General features: G+C 44.7%; 1 protein-coding gene across 1 annotated transcript in view; it reads right to left on the bottom strand.

Annotated features, from left to right (window-relative positions):
* The window catches only part of ACAD9 (acyl-CoA dehydrogenase family member 9), a 330,356-nt gene that overhangs the window by 29,810 nt on the left and 286,057 nt on the right, over nucleotides 1-14,489 (bottom strand). The window lies entirely within an intron of this gene.

The raw sequence follows: 14,489 nt of genomic DNA on the forward strand, positions 1-14,489 counted from the left end.
CAGTACTACTGCCCAGAAATCGCAGCTAAAAGGCTCTAGTTAGCCAACAGACAGTATTCTGCAAAATACAGCACATAGTATTGTGCAACAATCATCCATTCACCCCGTAATTCCTGGTCAACCCAACAAAAAATACTCACAATGACAATCACCCTCCCTCATCGGGCACCTCATTCATGACTGTGGCAGCAGAAACAATATTTACGGACCAGATGCACAAGTTACTACTTGTGTAACAATATATCTGTAAGAGACACTAGTTAGTGATAGACTCCTTACCTTAGAATATCCCCAGGCGTCAGACTGGATCTGGAACACAGTGCCATGCAAGAACTGACCACTGGTGTCATGAAACAGGGGCCTGGAAGAGATGACCTTACCCTAGAAATCAGTTTGCAGAACGGGGAGGATGGGTGAGGCGGTAAGGAATCTATCACTAACTAATGTCTCTTACAGATATATCGTTACACAAGTCGTAACTTGTGCATCTGAAAGAGACATGTTAGTGATAGATTCCTTACCTTAGAATAGATACCCCAGTAATATCAACCCCGGTGGAGGGTCTGCGAACAAGATTACACCAGAAAGTCACAGAGAACACAATGGCCAAAGAAGGCGTCTATCCGGACTTGACTGTCAAGGCAATAATGCTTGGTAAACGTGTGCAGCGATGCCCACGTATCTGCCTGACAAATGTCCTGCAAGGGAATGCCACGTCCCAAGGCAGTAGTGGCTGCCATTGCCCTGGTAGAATGGGCACGCAGCCCGACAGGAGGCTCCTTCTTAGCCAACGAGTAACATGCTTTGATGCACAGAACGACCAACCGAGAGATGGTTTGTTTGATAATAATAATAGTCTTTATTTAGATATAAAACAATATCTTAAAAAGTTTTTCCCAAATCACATTGTGTACAGTTTTATGAGAGAAATAGTTTAAAAGAGAAACCCATACAGACATAAAAAGCATAAAAAATAAGAATTTAAACTATTTTGTTAAACATGACCTAGCGTGTCTCAAACATCTCCCGTCGTATTCAATTATAAAATCAAACCATAAAGGGTACATGCTACAGAGTTTCAATTAGTGTTGCGACCCTCCTGGTCGTTGGGGCTTCTGTTACAGTGCGTTATGTAATCTAAAAAGTCAGTGGCAGGGCCGTGGCAGTTTTCTTTATATTAAGGCAGCGATACGCTTGTTGAATAAATTTAACAAATTTTATGTTTAAAACAGTATTGTCCATGGACAAAGCGGCTATGATGGCATGCCTCGAAGTACGAACCCCCAACCTGTTCCATTGTGACCTAAGCATGCGCCTGCATTGAGAGTTAAAAATAGGGCAGATACAGACCACGTGCAGAATTGATTCTATCGCTGACCCACATCCTCTACAGGTTATGTCCTCTTCCGTACGACGCCAGATGGGTAGATTTTGAAGAAAGCGCCAGTCCCCCATTCTTAGGGCGATGAAACTGCGCTTTAGGTGGAGTGAAAAAGTGATGGAAAAATACGTGGCTGCAGATACTTGATTGTAGGAGTTAACTACTGCCCAAGAATGGCTACGTTTAGTGAGGAGGGCTTTATCAGTAGCGAGAGATATCGATCTCACACATTTTTTAATTGCATTTTTAAAGGCAGGCTGGCTAGGATTGAGGGCCCAGAGGTCAGCGGCTGACATCTGGCGGATGTAATTCTTCAAAAGACAGCCAAATGATCCTCCTGGGTTACTCATTAATTTCTTTCCAGACTAGAAATTCTAGTGTGCCAGATTCAGCCTGTCAGTTTGTGGCAGAGCTTGAGGTATGTACCAAGGTTATGGGCATCGTAATTTGTTAGCCCCAGATGGTTTGTTTGTGCACGGCCGACTTTTTTTGGCCCCCATGTAGCCAACAAAAAGTTGGTCATACAGCCGGAACTGTTGTGTGCTCTTCAGATGGAATGAGAGCGCACGTTTTGGGTCCAGACGGTGGAGCCTCTCTTCCTCCTTTGAAGGATGCAAAGGCGGAAAGAATGTGGGCAAAGTGAGGGTCTGCCCGATGTGGAAGGGTGTGAAAACCTTTGGCAAGAAAGAAGGACGAGTCCTTAAAACCACCTTGTCCGGATGAACAGAAAGAAAAGGAGGTTTAGAAAAAAGAGCCTGGAACTCACTCACTCTTCTGGCAGAGGTGATAGCTACCAGGAAAGCCGTCTTTAAAGTGAGAAGACATAAGGGACAGTTATGAAGGGGCTGAAAGGGAGCGCACATCAGATAGATCAAGACAAGATTTAAATCCCATTGAGGCATTATGAACGGCACGGTAGGAAACGTGTGCGTAATGCCTTTGAGCAAATGATTAACAACCGGGGACTTAAAAAGAGAAGGCTGATCTGGAAGCCGTAGAAAGGCGGAGATGGCCAAAAGATAACCTTTGATAGTGCCCAGAGCAGAGGAACAGAAGGAAATCAGAAAGGGGATCCACAGCCTTTGCTGTGCACCATGCTACAAATTTGTTCCACCTGCAGGTGTATACCATGTAAAAGGTGTAACTTGCAACTCGCTGTTCCTTATGTAAAGAACTCGGATACCTCCGGGTCTAGCCAGCGCTATATAAAACTAAAATAAATAAAAAATTAATAAATAAATCAAATAAATCGAGCTTGCCGCCAGCTGAAGGTCTTCAGTGAGGAGGTTAGTTTTGACGGTCATCGTAGGCAGGTCAAGGTCATCAGCTGCACTACGGAGCACCACAGGGTATTTTGCGCCCTCCTCCACGGTCACAACAGGAGGAGAAAGAAAACCCGGTTCAGAGGAGAGGTCAAGGCCACCTGCATCCTCCAACTCTTCCGTCCATTCCTGTTCCGACTCGCACTACCGTGCAAGAGGGTCCTCAAACCCCTCCCAGTCGTCCCCTTCCTCCATTGTCGGTGGTACAGGCTGCGGTGGTGGTGAAGGGACAGGGGAATATAAATGGTCCAACAGCGCCAGCCGATCCGGCTCATGCCCCAATTAGGGTCCCAACCCAGAGCAAAATGGTCCGGAAACCCGGGCAAGGGTGGAGGTGGGACGAACAGAACCCATTGCGCCGTCAGAACGGAGCCACGGGAGGCGCCGGGGCCGGAGTCACCGGCGGAGGACCTTGCGGCGCCAGAGCCGCTGGCGGCGGCGGCGGCAAGGGAGGACCCTCAGCTGAGACCGTGGGGCCCGAAGGCACGCCAGTGGGAGCCCAAGCCCTGAAAAGGCAGTCCATGGCAGCAAGAAAGTCTTGCACTTGGGCAGGAGTCGCCAACGGATCAGGATAAGGTGGGAAGGCCGCGGGTCTCGCAGGCTCCAACTGAGCCGTGGGGGAGGTACACCCTGGTCCCCCTGTCCGCATCCGGAGACCGACGGGGGGACGTCCGAGAGCGCAAGCGCTTCTTAGACTTCTTCTTATGACGTCTCTTACCCGATTCAGAGTGTGAAAACATCAACCACGAGGAGCGATATGGCTCTGCGGTCGGTCCCTCAATCGGCCCCTGGACCTCGAATGGCACGGAAACGACTGCTGGGCCTCAAGCAGCTTACGGGACCGCTCCCGCAAGGCCTTCGGAGCCATGGCCAGACAGTCGAACATGACTGGGAGTCATGGTCGCGTTCCAGACAGTAGAGACAGACGCCATGGGGGTTGGTAACCCACATCGTACAGCTTCAGGCCCCGCAGGATTTAAACCCAGACATCCCTACATGGCACCAGGAGTCAAAGACTCAAAAAAGTGGAGAGAAAAAGTCTCAAAAAGTCAGTCAAAAAGTGACTAAGGTACGTGCTCTAACCGGATCTGCGCTTGCTTGCGGTGAAAAAGAAAGAACTGATGTCAGCACGCATGGGTGGCGCCTACGTAGTCTCAGCGATGTCATCTCAGGGCTTACAACACCATCGATGGACGCGGAGCTGCATGACGCCACCTTCTGACACGCAGGGGCACTTCTGACGAAAAACTTGGGGATATTCTAAGGTAAGGAATCTATCACTAACGGGTCTCTTTCAGATTCACCCACTCCCACTATGTCCCTTTCCTCGCCATGGTCCTTATCCAGATCTGGGACACTCATACATAGAGGTAGACAATTAAACCTTTATCTAAAAAATATGTAATCTCCTCTGAAGGGAAAGATATTTAATGGCTCCTCTGTTGATAGACCTCCAGGCAGTCCAGCCTCTTTGGGAGCATGAAACCTACTTCTGTGACAAATAGGAGTGACTAATGCCACCCAGGCAAGGTAGGTATTTATTGGATTGGTGTTATTTAATTGTTGGAGCCTGAGGTTTCTGTCAGCAGACATCTTGCATTTACGAACAGAATATGCAAACACCACTGGCTACTTTGTTGCATGCATATGGTGCATTTGGTGTTGCAAGATAAAAGTTGCTAAAATGGTCCCTGAACCTCTCTGGTCCATTCTCTATGCCCCATGCAACAACCTCACTCAAAGATGCTGATCATGTGAGCATCCACCAGTGCAGACCAGGAAGAGGACTGAACAGCTCCAGGATCCTGTGAGGAACCCGTAATGCAAAACAAGGGAATCACCATTACCTTTGGTGTTGATCAAACAGCTGAAAGCAAGCCGTGGCAATTAGAGAGGTGCAAGGCCATATAGGGAAAAGAATCAAAATTACAGGTGTGTGCAATTGTTGATCATCTATAAAAAAAATAACAAGCACTGGAGAAGCCATATTCAGTTATAAGCCATTGACTTTGCCAATGCTTGCTTGTAGGCAGAAGGACCGGCAACAGAATGTGAAGGAGCCACCGGGCATGCTGAACAGCAGCAGTGGCTTCTTTTCATTCTGCCACTGGGCTCTGTAAACAGCAGCAGAACCCTGGAAGCTGGCTGAAAAGCAGCTGACTGGCACATGGGAAAACAGCAGAGGAACTATGTTGGAAATGAGATGCTCTGCCCCCTGGATTCATGCTGAAAGTCTCTCAAGACAGCTGAGGGACTGTACCAGGCCAATGTTTTAAAGTGGGATGAGGCATATCCCATCTGTGTACACTGAGCACAGTAGGTGTTATGATCGGTTCACCACCTCTGGCAAAGGCAATAGGGCTCGTGTGCATTTTCAGTTATAACCCAAACTGTTTGGCACTGCAAAAGCTACCAGGCAATCTGTCTGCATTTTAGCAGAGGTTGGCAGAAGGAGCAGTGTAGATGCCAGGAGTGCTGAAACTCAACAGTGGCCAGCAGCTGAGCCGGACTGCTGGGCAGTATCGGTCCTAACAGGAACCATTGGAGGAAAAATAATTTTGCATCCCCAGTAATTAATTTGCTTTGCAGTAAAGTGAACGACTGTGCCCGGCAGTGCAAAAAGGGTCTGTTATTTAAAAAAATATAAAAGGCATGTATGATATTAAGGAAATTCCACCTCTATCCAACAGCTTAGAACATAGTTTCCATCATAAAACAATACTACAAAATAGGAGTTCAATGATTCTTCTTCACACAACCTTGTATGCCTCATTCCCCATGGTGCAAGTATGATTTTCAAGCATGAAAACCGTTGTTTAATTCTCCTGTATTTGCTGCTTTGCTTGTGCCATTTAACATTTAGGACCTTCATTTCTGTCCTAGCCTTAAGGATGGACCAGTTAGTGAACTTCACGCTGACTTTGTTGTAGGTAAACTTTCTTAATTGTTTCTCTGGAAACATCTGGCTAAAATGGCTGCTGCAGGAGCGACATACGCAAATGGAGATATGGCTGATCTCAGACCGCTTCAGGTCCTTTAAGGTCTGGGATCCGGTTCAAGAAAAGTACTGATCAACATCTTCACTGCTTCGTCACACAGGGGATCAGTGAACAGGCACTGCGTTCCTCCGCAAGGTTGGCTCTTTCTAAGTATGCTGCAATGTAACCTCTTAACAATAATCAGCACCGCCTTACCCCTGGGTAGGTGGTGGATTCTCTCAAACAGTCAGAGCCTCACGGCCATCACCACCTATCACTGCAGAAAGTGATATGCCGCAGTCTATGGAGCTGGCTGTGCAATGCCACTATCCAAACCCAGGATACGATCATTGATCGAAAACTTGCTCTTCTTGCCGGGATTCAATCAGAGCAAATGTATAACAGAAATGCCTCACAAGCAAGTTCAGGCAAAGGATACCATGCAGAACCTGGCCACTGATTTTGAAGAGGGGTGTCTGAGAGGGAATAGGAACAGGGGATCCAGAGCATTTTTAAAGTAAAGCCACCCTGCTTGGTGGTTAGAAAAGTCTTACCACGACAACAGTGCTGTACGGTTTGTCACAAAGAACGAGTTGTACAATGGATAAGACAGCATGGCTCCTTCGAGATGGACGGGGTGAGTAGTGCTGCAGTCCTTTAAAACGAGGTGGAATGTAAGAGACATTCTTACTGGCTACCAGGCATGGATCCCTCCAAATGTTGAGTCGAAAGAAATATGTAGGGCTTCTGACCTACCAGAGAGGAACACAACCCTACTGGGTACCAAGCAGCTGCAGAACTTATGGGATGTTGGATCCCTGACCCCAGCACTTGATTTGCTTATAGTGAAATTTGGGTGGAATGTGTTACTTTAAGATTGCTGAATACGTTAAGCCTCTGAGCAGTTATTTGGTAGGTGGAGGGGAGAGAACATATCAGTAGTAGGTAAAGATGCAGCCTGGTTGGAGTCATGCAGTAGTCGGCAGGGATTAAAGAGTAGCCATTTGGTCAAGTGCCCTGGTAGGTTATCTCCATGTATCAATAAAACCTACCATCAAATATCAACAGACTGTCCTGAGTTGCTTGCACCATTAGCTTTCCACTATGATAGAGTTTGCTACTGTGTAACATAGGGACCCCTGTCAGCGCAGATAACAGAAGTATATTCCCACTGGAAATTATATGGGATTGACCGACAAGACATACCAGAAATCGGTTTCACAAATTGGAGTGTCATGCACACAGAAAAAGATGCCGGTTTTCATTGCGCAGAATTTTATATTGTGGGAAAGATCTACAATTAGTGTCCAGCCTCACTAACTCCTCTTCGAATTTTTTCCTCTCACTGGAATAGGAGAGTTCAAAGCCTACACATCCCATCTTCATGGAATTTGTATCTGTTGTAAAAGTGTGGATCATTTGAGAGGGATATGTGCAAACCAATGTGGCGACTATTGGGAAAGGGCTGGACTTTAAGGTCGATCAAGGTTGTAGCCACAAGCTGCAAGCAGAGTTGTTCCAAAAGTATGTGAGATGTGCATTTTGAGCTAATGTTATGCACAGGGGGAGGGAGACCACTAATTAAGGAACAGAACTCGATTTTATGTTGCAGAAATTAATGCTTTTCTGATTTGTATGTCGAAAAAGTCGCTCACCCCAGTTATCGACAGAAGGCAAAATCTAGTCTTCAGTCATTATCTTAACTTGAAGCATCCAAAGCATGGCATATACACTGGCACTAGAATAAGAGGATAGGTTGCACCTGCTACTAAATTTAGTGACTTGGCCGTTTCATTACCTACACTCCCAAGTGGCTTTATTTACATCAGTGGGACAAAGATCTACAACTGCTCACAGTCCTTCACTGGCTACAGGGTTACGAGTCGTTAAACCATGACCACTAAACTCATATCTTTTGTTCTTGTGCGGCTATGGGTACCTTAATCAGAGGTACCCAGATTAGGAAAGCCCTTCATGGACATGCGACTATTATAATTTGAATGTCATATTGTGTGTGTGTTCTCTTGGTGTTTGATCCTGCAGTTTGGTCTGCAATCGATTGTTTAATTATTTCCAACATTTTGGCGTCCAAATGGTTCAGTTGGAAGCAAGTTAGCTCCGTTCGTAAGGGACTCTTTGTAGCCCATGGGGTGAAGGCTTTCCCGTTTACAAAGCATACATCTGGGTCATTTGATTGGTGCACTTGTGCCACAGTTCCTGTAGATTTGTAATATAGGTGTAGATACGTAAATCGATTGAAGGGTGATGTAGTGATCACTAGAGGTGGAGAGAGGGGTCCATTGTTGAGCAAAGTTCTGTCTGGCTTGTCCGTCTCCAAGTAGTCCAGATTATTTTCTGTCAGAGTGTAGGATACTCCTGTGAGTACTTCTTGGGGGATACTAGGTGCTCTGGGAAGTTCCGGAGGCACAGACGTGGCTCATCTCGCCCTGATTTCAACTGAATATTGCAGCCTAATTTATGTTAAAAAAAGAACTACTCAATCCAGGAGGCATTAGTCTTAGCTTCTAGGTTTCTGTCGCAAAGTCATATGAGACGATTTCCAGGGACTTCTGTGCCTGTTTTTTAATAATAGTGCGTGTGGCGTTCAGAGTACCCTGTGTGATTGAACTGATTTCAGATGCTCTACAAATCGTAATTGGCTCAGACAGTTTACAACGAACTATAGAGATTTTGTATGCGAACTTCCAACTTTGGAAAAGATCTAGAGAGAGCAGATGCCACAATCACTTCTATTTGCGCCTATAGATTTTGTAGTTGTGGTCATTAGCAACAGACCCTGAAATGAGCAAGTGGTTATTGTTACTATTATTGTTCTACGTATTTGCTTCTTTTAGTTGTATGGTGTTGCCACCTTCCCTGTGGGTAGTCTGCTGATATTTTGGTATGCAGTGCACACCTGGATGCAGTTTGTAGTAACAGATACAAGTGGCACAATCTCCTTGCAGAAAAGGTCTTCTTCCTCAATTCTTGCACTTCACATCTTAGGGCTGCTTGCATAGCTGTGCTATTAAAGAGGGCGCTTGTTAATGCTACTTAGAGGCCCGGATAGTGGAGTCCTGTCTGTGACGAGACAGCAGGAGTGGGGGCGAAAAAGGATTCAACGCTGAGGAAGGTGCCTGGAAAATAGTTGGGCCGGTGAATGGAAGGTAGCAGGCATGCAGGCAGAGTGAAAGAGGGAGCTGGTAAACAGGCAGCTGCCTCCGGGCAAACACGCTGCATCGACTGTTGTGATGGGGCTGGGAACATCTTACTTAGTAATGAAGGCGAGGGGAGTATGATTACTAACCCCAACATGCATTACCAAAATGGTATGGGCCATGACGTGTACGGGGAAGAGAATAAAAGGCCCAGACCTTGTGGTTATAACACTAAAGTATTATGTTGGCTCCATTATTTATGCACACACTAGATCCACGGGCAAATGCCAACATCAACCTTACACCGACCTACTGCTGGCAGCCTTCGTTCATCACAGGGGAGCCAATGCACTTACCGGAAAGTCCTTGGACCACTACTCCAGTGCCGCCACCACCACATATTCCACGTGTGACGCCCATCACCAGTTTTTTTCCAGTGCCACACTGTTCACCATTCTGCCCACAAGATGTTGCTTCAGATCCAAGTCCTACCTTGGCTCTCGGTGTCTAGCCTCTCCTTCCCCATGTCCGGGGACCACACTGAATCCTAGGCTGGGAGGCCAAAACTTTCACAAGGGCTCTCATCCAAAGGCTGAAGACCCTTCGTCCATGGACAGCGATCCGTACCATGAGCTCCAACGTCTCAAGCAGCAAGTTTTGCCCAACGTCGCATGCTATTCATTAAGCCACGAAGGAAAAGGAACTGTCAGCTACTCACACTGACCGTCCGATAATGCGGTCTGTCCGTGGTCCAATAGTTACTATCAGATGAGTCTCACTTTAGGGAAACAAGGTGCACCTTTGACTTGTTTATCTCTTGAGTGTGAAAATCGGTCTCATAGGTAAACTTTCTCACGTGGTGTTCTGCACTATGGGGACACTTTACCTTTCTCATTGAATTCAGTATTCGTAGTGTAAAGAAATACATGTGACACTCTGTCAATGTCTGCGCTCAACCGAGTAATAAAAATATACATATAAAACTATTCACGGGATTAATCAACCAAACAGAAGATATATTGGAACTGTCCGGTATTCAGACTGTTGAGTATGCCTGCTACTGGGAAAACAAGGTGGGGTAGTCTTAGAATAAAGAACACATTTCCAAAATCCTTTTGCAGTTCACTACTGCCCATTAGACAAATGATTTCCCACTACTGACGACATCTGGCTAGTGAAACTAGTTTCAGTGCATGAGATTCAACAATGGTATTGAAAGAAGGATGACGGGTTTATTTTAGATTCCTGCCAGGATTAAGTAATAAAATTCCAGGCACCAAAAATATGGAGGATTGCCAAGCAATTTCCGATCTCAGTTGATGATCTAAGCAATTTAATATCCTTTTCAAATTTCCCGTTGCTGTCCAATGGTATGAAATGTGCAGCTCATATGCAACTGCAGTACCATAATGAGCGCATAGAGTTAATACATTTAAATCAGTCAGGATTCCAACCTACATAGAGAATCAAATTGGCACTAGAGGACATCTGTAATAATATGCTGTACGAGAGATCAGGGGTAATCGATAGTCCTGACATTGGTGGATTGTTGATGACCTTTGACATCAATAATTGATGGAGATACTGGAGATCATATTGGACACGAAAAGAACAATTAAAGCCTGCATGATATCCCTCTTATATGGGGTGGACTGAACAGAAAACTTGTGAACATGGTTCTTTCGCCCTTGGAGCATTTCAGCTGCAAAACCCAACAGCTACTCAATGTCCCAATTCCTTTTAGAAAGATACATGCTCACACAACTGGATTCATTACGGTGACAATTCTGGCTTTCAGATGTATGGATAGGATACTCAGCTAATGGTAAAACACTGGAGGTATTTTATGGTTCATGCATGCCTGAGAGACATTTTGTTGTTAACACAGACACAATCGTTAGGTTTCTTTTGTGCACAACTATATTATGTGACTCCCACTTTTTAAAATGCCCTTATGTGCTGCTTTCTGATTTTACTGGAGTGCAATAATCAATAAACCTTGACTCCTTTAACAGAGAAGTATTTTAACAGTTACAAAGGAATATTCCTTTAAGCAGTCTGCAAGACTTCAGCAGACTTGCAGCACATGTATAGAATGTTATACAACTGGCTTGCATGCTCATTAAATACAATGTTATACATTATGGGAATAAACATTTATCAATAAGCGGTTTAAGATTAACAATAATGACTGAGGCTCATCATTTTTTTTTTACTCCTCCATACTTTCCCTGAATCGGTGAGATATTCTGTCACAGCATCCATCTAATTCATTGAAATGCTTTCAGTGAATTACTCTGACATATCTGGCTAGCAATAAACATTACGCCATGACATGTTGACTACCACTGTGCTGGTGTGGGCCATCAGATCATTTTAAATAAGTGACCTTCCAGGAATTAATAATAAAAATATATCTGGGGCGTGGCTTGCGCCCAACGGCGATGGCGGCTCCTTGCTGACTCTCCGGCGGCGGTGGGAGCCGGGAACCAGCGTAAGCCGCTTGCATGCCTTCGCGCTCACCTCAAATAGCGGGATGAGTTGTGTGATCCCATGGAGCTTCATTTGTTATCTCCGCAGTGACTTTTCCCGGTTTTGTTCTAAAGTTTGAGGCTTGTTCCTTCCGCGCCGCAGCTCTGACGAGTCGCGGGCACTATTTTGATTATTTTTTTTTGCCTCAAAGTCGCGGACAAAGTTTTTTCTCCTAGCGACGTTACCTTGCATCCTCCAGCTTCCTAAAAATAAGCCCCCCAGCGGACCCCTCCTCATTGAAGGTACTGTTTCAATATATATCTGGGTGGTTGCTTTTTTTGTTGTTGCTGGTATACCTGCATTTTGAGGTATGCTTTTTCATCTCATGACTGCCATTTTGTGATGTGGATATCACATACCTCTTCTCCTCATGGCAGCCTTAATTCCTCGATCATTTTCTGGAATATAAACTCTCCTTAACTAAAGTGTTGGAAATTATTACTGGATGTGTTTCCTCTTTTCCCATGAGGTTCTTGGTCGGTGTACCTTAACTCCTATCTGACGCTGTTATCTACTGCATGGAATTCTTACTCTTGGACTTCTCTTTCTTTGCTGTGCCACCATTAACTAAATATTGTATACAAATATCTTCTCCTTACTACCAGACTTAAACAGGAGTGTGCTTCCCCATTCTCATATCAGCCTGGACTTCTCTGAAAAATCCTTGTATGTTATTGGATTTTGTGATTGTAGAGACTCTCAACACTTACTTGTTTTTTCTTTCCATATGTTGTAGTGTAGTTCCTATATTCCCAATAGGCTCTGTGCATTGGAATAACAAACAGCAGTGTAGACGTAGGACTGAGGTCATCTAGGTCTCTACTGACTATGTTAGACTTAATCAGTTTTTGCCAGCTAGCTCAGAGGTCACTAGAAACTTTCTCGAATGAATAGGGAGGGGTTAACTTCCCTGATTTAGACAAGAAGGGATTAGCTTCTGACAACCATATAACATGACAACTTTGCTCCCCCAGAATAAGGAGTGTATCTCCAGAGTCGTGTGAAAACAATAGACAACTATTTCACTCAGTCAATCGTGCATGCTTAATTTCACCAGAGTGCAGAGAAATAGAGAGACGGGCGTTTTCAATAAAAGGTGTTATTTTATTGAGCAGTCTTCTTTCTCATGGAAGAGAAATGAATTGCCACAATTACATTACTTATCATAAAGTAAAGTGCGTACAGTAAAAGTAGTATTATGAAATAATACTGTAAAAGCATTGATATGGTTTCTTAGCCATATGATACTTTAAATTGGTTAAAATATATACATACATAAAAACATTGACTAACAAACTCAACTGGTGCTTCTAAGATACGCCTACCCCGGTGTACCTGACCTAAGCCTAATACGTGGGAAGGAGTAAGTAAGTTGCAGTCTTAAGTTAAGTTAGGTTTTTTGCCAAGAATCTGCATCAAGAATTCTTTTAAGGTTTTAATCAGCTCCGTACCTTGGTTATAGAATGAAGGAGGTCTTGTATCTCGTTCCTCAGGACTCGATCTCCCAGCAACCCGCGAGGGTGACTTGGGAACACCGGAGCTGGATTTTCTCGGCTGGAGAAAAAGACAGCGTCTCTCTCAGTGCGTCGAAGGGAGGGGCGGTTTCCTTCGGGTCTAACAACAGCTGGGCTCCCGGGCAAGTAGAACGTCGTTCTGCTCCCAACCACTGTGTGTTTGCTTAAGGCAACGTTGGTATATTAATACCTGAAAGGTGCCGGGGTTGACGTAAGGTTGGACATAAGACGTCACTAAGAACTAACAGTTCTTTCTGGACTCCAGGAGTTCTTGTGCAAATCAAAACAAAAGCAGGGGGAATTCCCGGGCTGCTGGAGGCTTGGTTTGTTTAAAGAACGCGTTGTGCTTTCTAGGAGTCAATGGGAGTAGCCTTGCCGTACTTGGACTGCATGGGCTATTACTAAATATGGATATGATTCCTATGCCTTTATAAGGATATTATTTGTTATAACCCCATAAGGGCATGAATCGGGAATATTGAATTAGGGTCCTAGATAGAAACACAACAATGTACATGTATTGCTTATGACAGAGGTAGCAGATGCTTCCTATTTCAATGTCTCATGGTATATCTTTATGGTGTTTTGACATGCTTATGTACCTAACTTTTATATCTATATGCCTATGTTTAGATTTCTACTATTTTAAAACCTGATTCTTAGGGTCCTAAACTGATGGAATATTAATTTCAGGTCTATGGGCAGATAGTCTAAACCCTCTTCACCATCTCTGCCTGCAGGCCGCAGCTTTCAGATACGCACTAGTTCTCGATACGAGTGTATGAATATGGAGAACTCGGATACTACTGCTTCTAAAGACGCCTTAACGTCTCACAATACTTCTAGTTCTGTGGTCACCAAGGCTTCCACAAAGAGACTGAAAAAGGATCCTCCCTCTCCTCCCAAGCAATCCAATTCAGTGACAATGGATTTATTGCTGGAAGAGATTAGAGTCTTGAAGCAGTTTATAGAAGAAACCAAATCTACGCTTCAACTCCTTTCTGATAAATGGTCCACCATAGACCAACGAGTAACTGTACTAGAGCAGAATTTTGAATCAGTTTCTTCTTCTACCTCTAAAATGGACTCCATCTCTTCACAAGTCTCGGTACTTCATAAGCAGATCGAGAATTTGGAAATAGGAATAGAAGAAACAATTTGCGCATTTATGTTCTTCCTGAAGCAACGGAAGGATCAGATGCCCCTCTTTTCTTCAAAACATTTCTTCCAAATCTGCTTAGGCTGCCTGAGGACACCAATCTAAACATTCAAAGGGCACATTGACTAGGACTACCACCACGTTCTACTACTTCCTCACCACCACAAAAACCGAGAGGAGTAATTTTATATTTCCTTGGATATACCGACCTGCTCAAGGTCCTATCGGCTGCCAGAGCAATGTCTTGCATTACATGGCCAGGCAACCCATTATACATCTCACAAGATTATGCTAAATCGACTGCTGATCGTCGCAAGGAGTTCTTGTCTTTGAGGCCACATTTGCGTTCAATTGGTGCAAGATACGGCCTTTTTCACCCTTGCCTGTTTAAAGTCACAATCAACAACAGAACCACTACTTACGAAGATCCTTTTAAGCTGAAAAG

The sequence above is a fragment of the Lissotriton vulgaris genome, chromosome 9, assembly GCF_964263255.1.
Source record: "Lissotriton vulgaris chromosome 9, aLisVul1.2, whole genome shotgun sequence".
Taxonomy (NCBI): Eukaryota; Metazoa; Chordata; class Amphibia; order Caudata; family Salamandridae; genus Lissotriton; species Lissotriton vulgaris.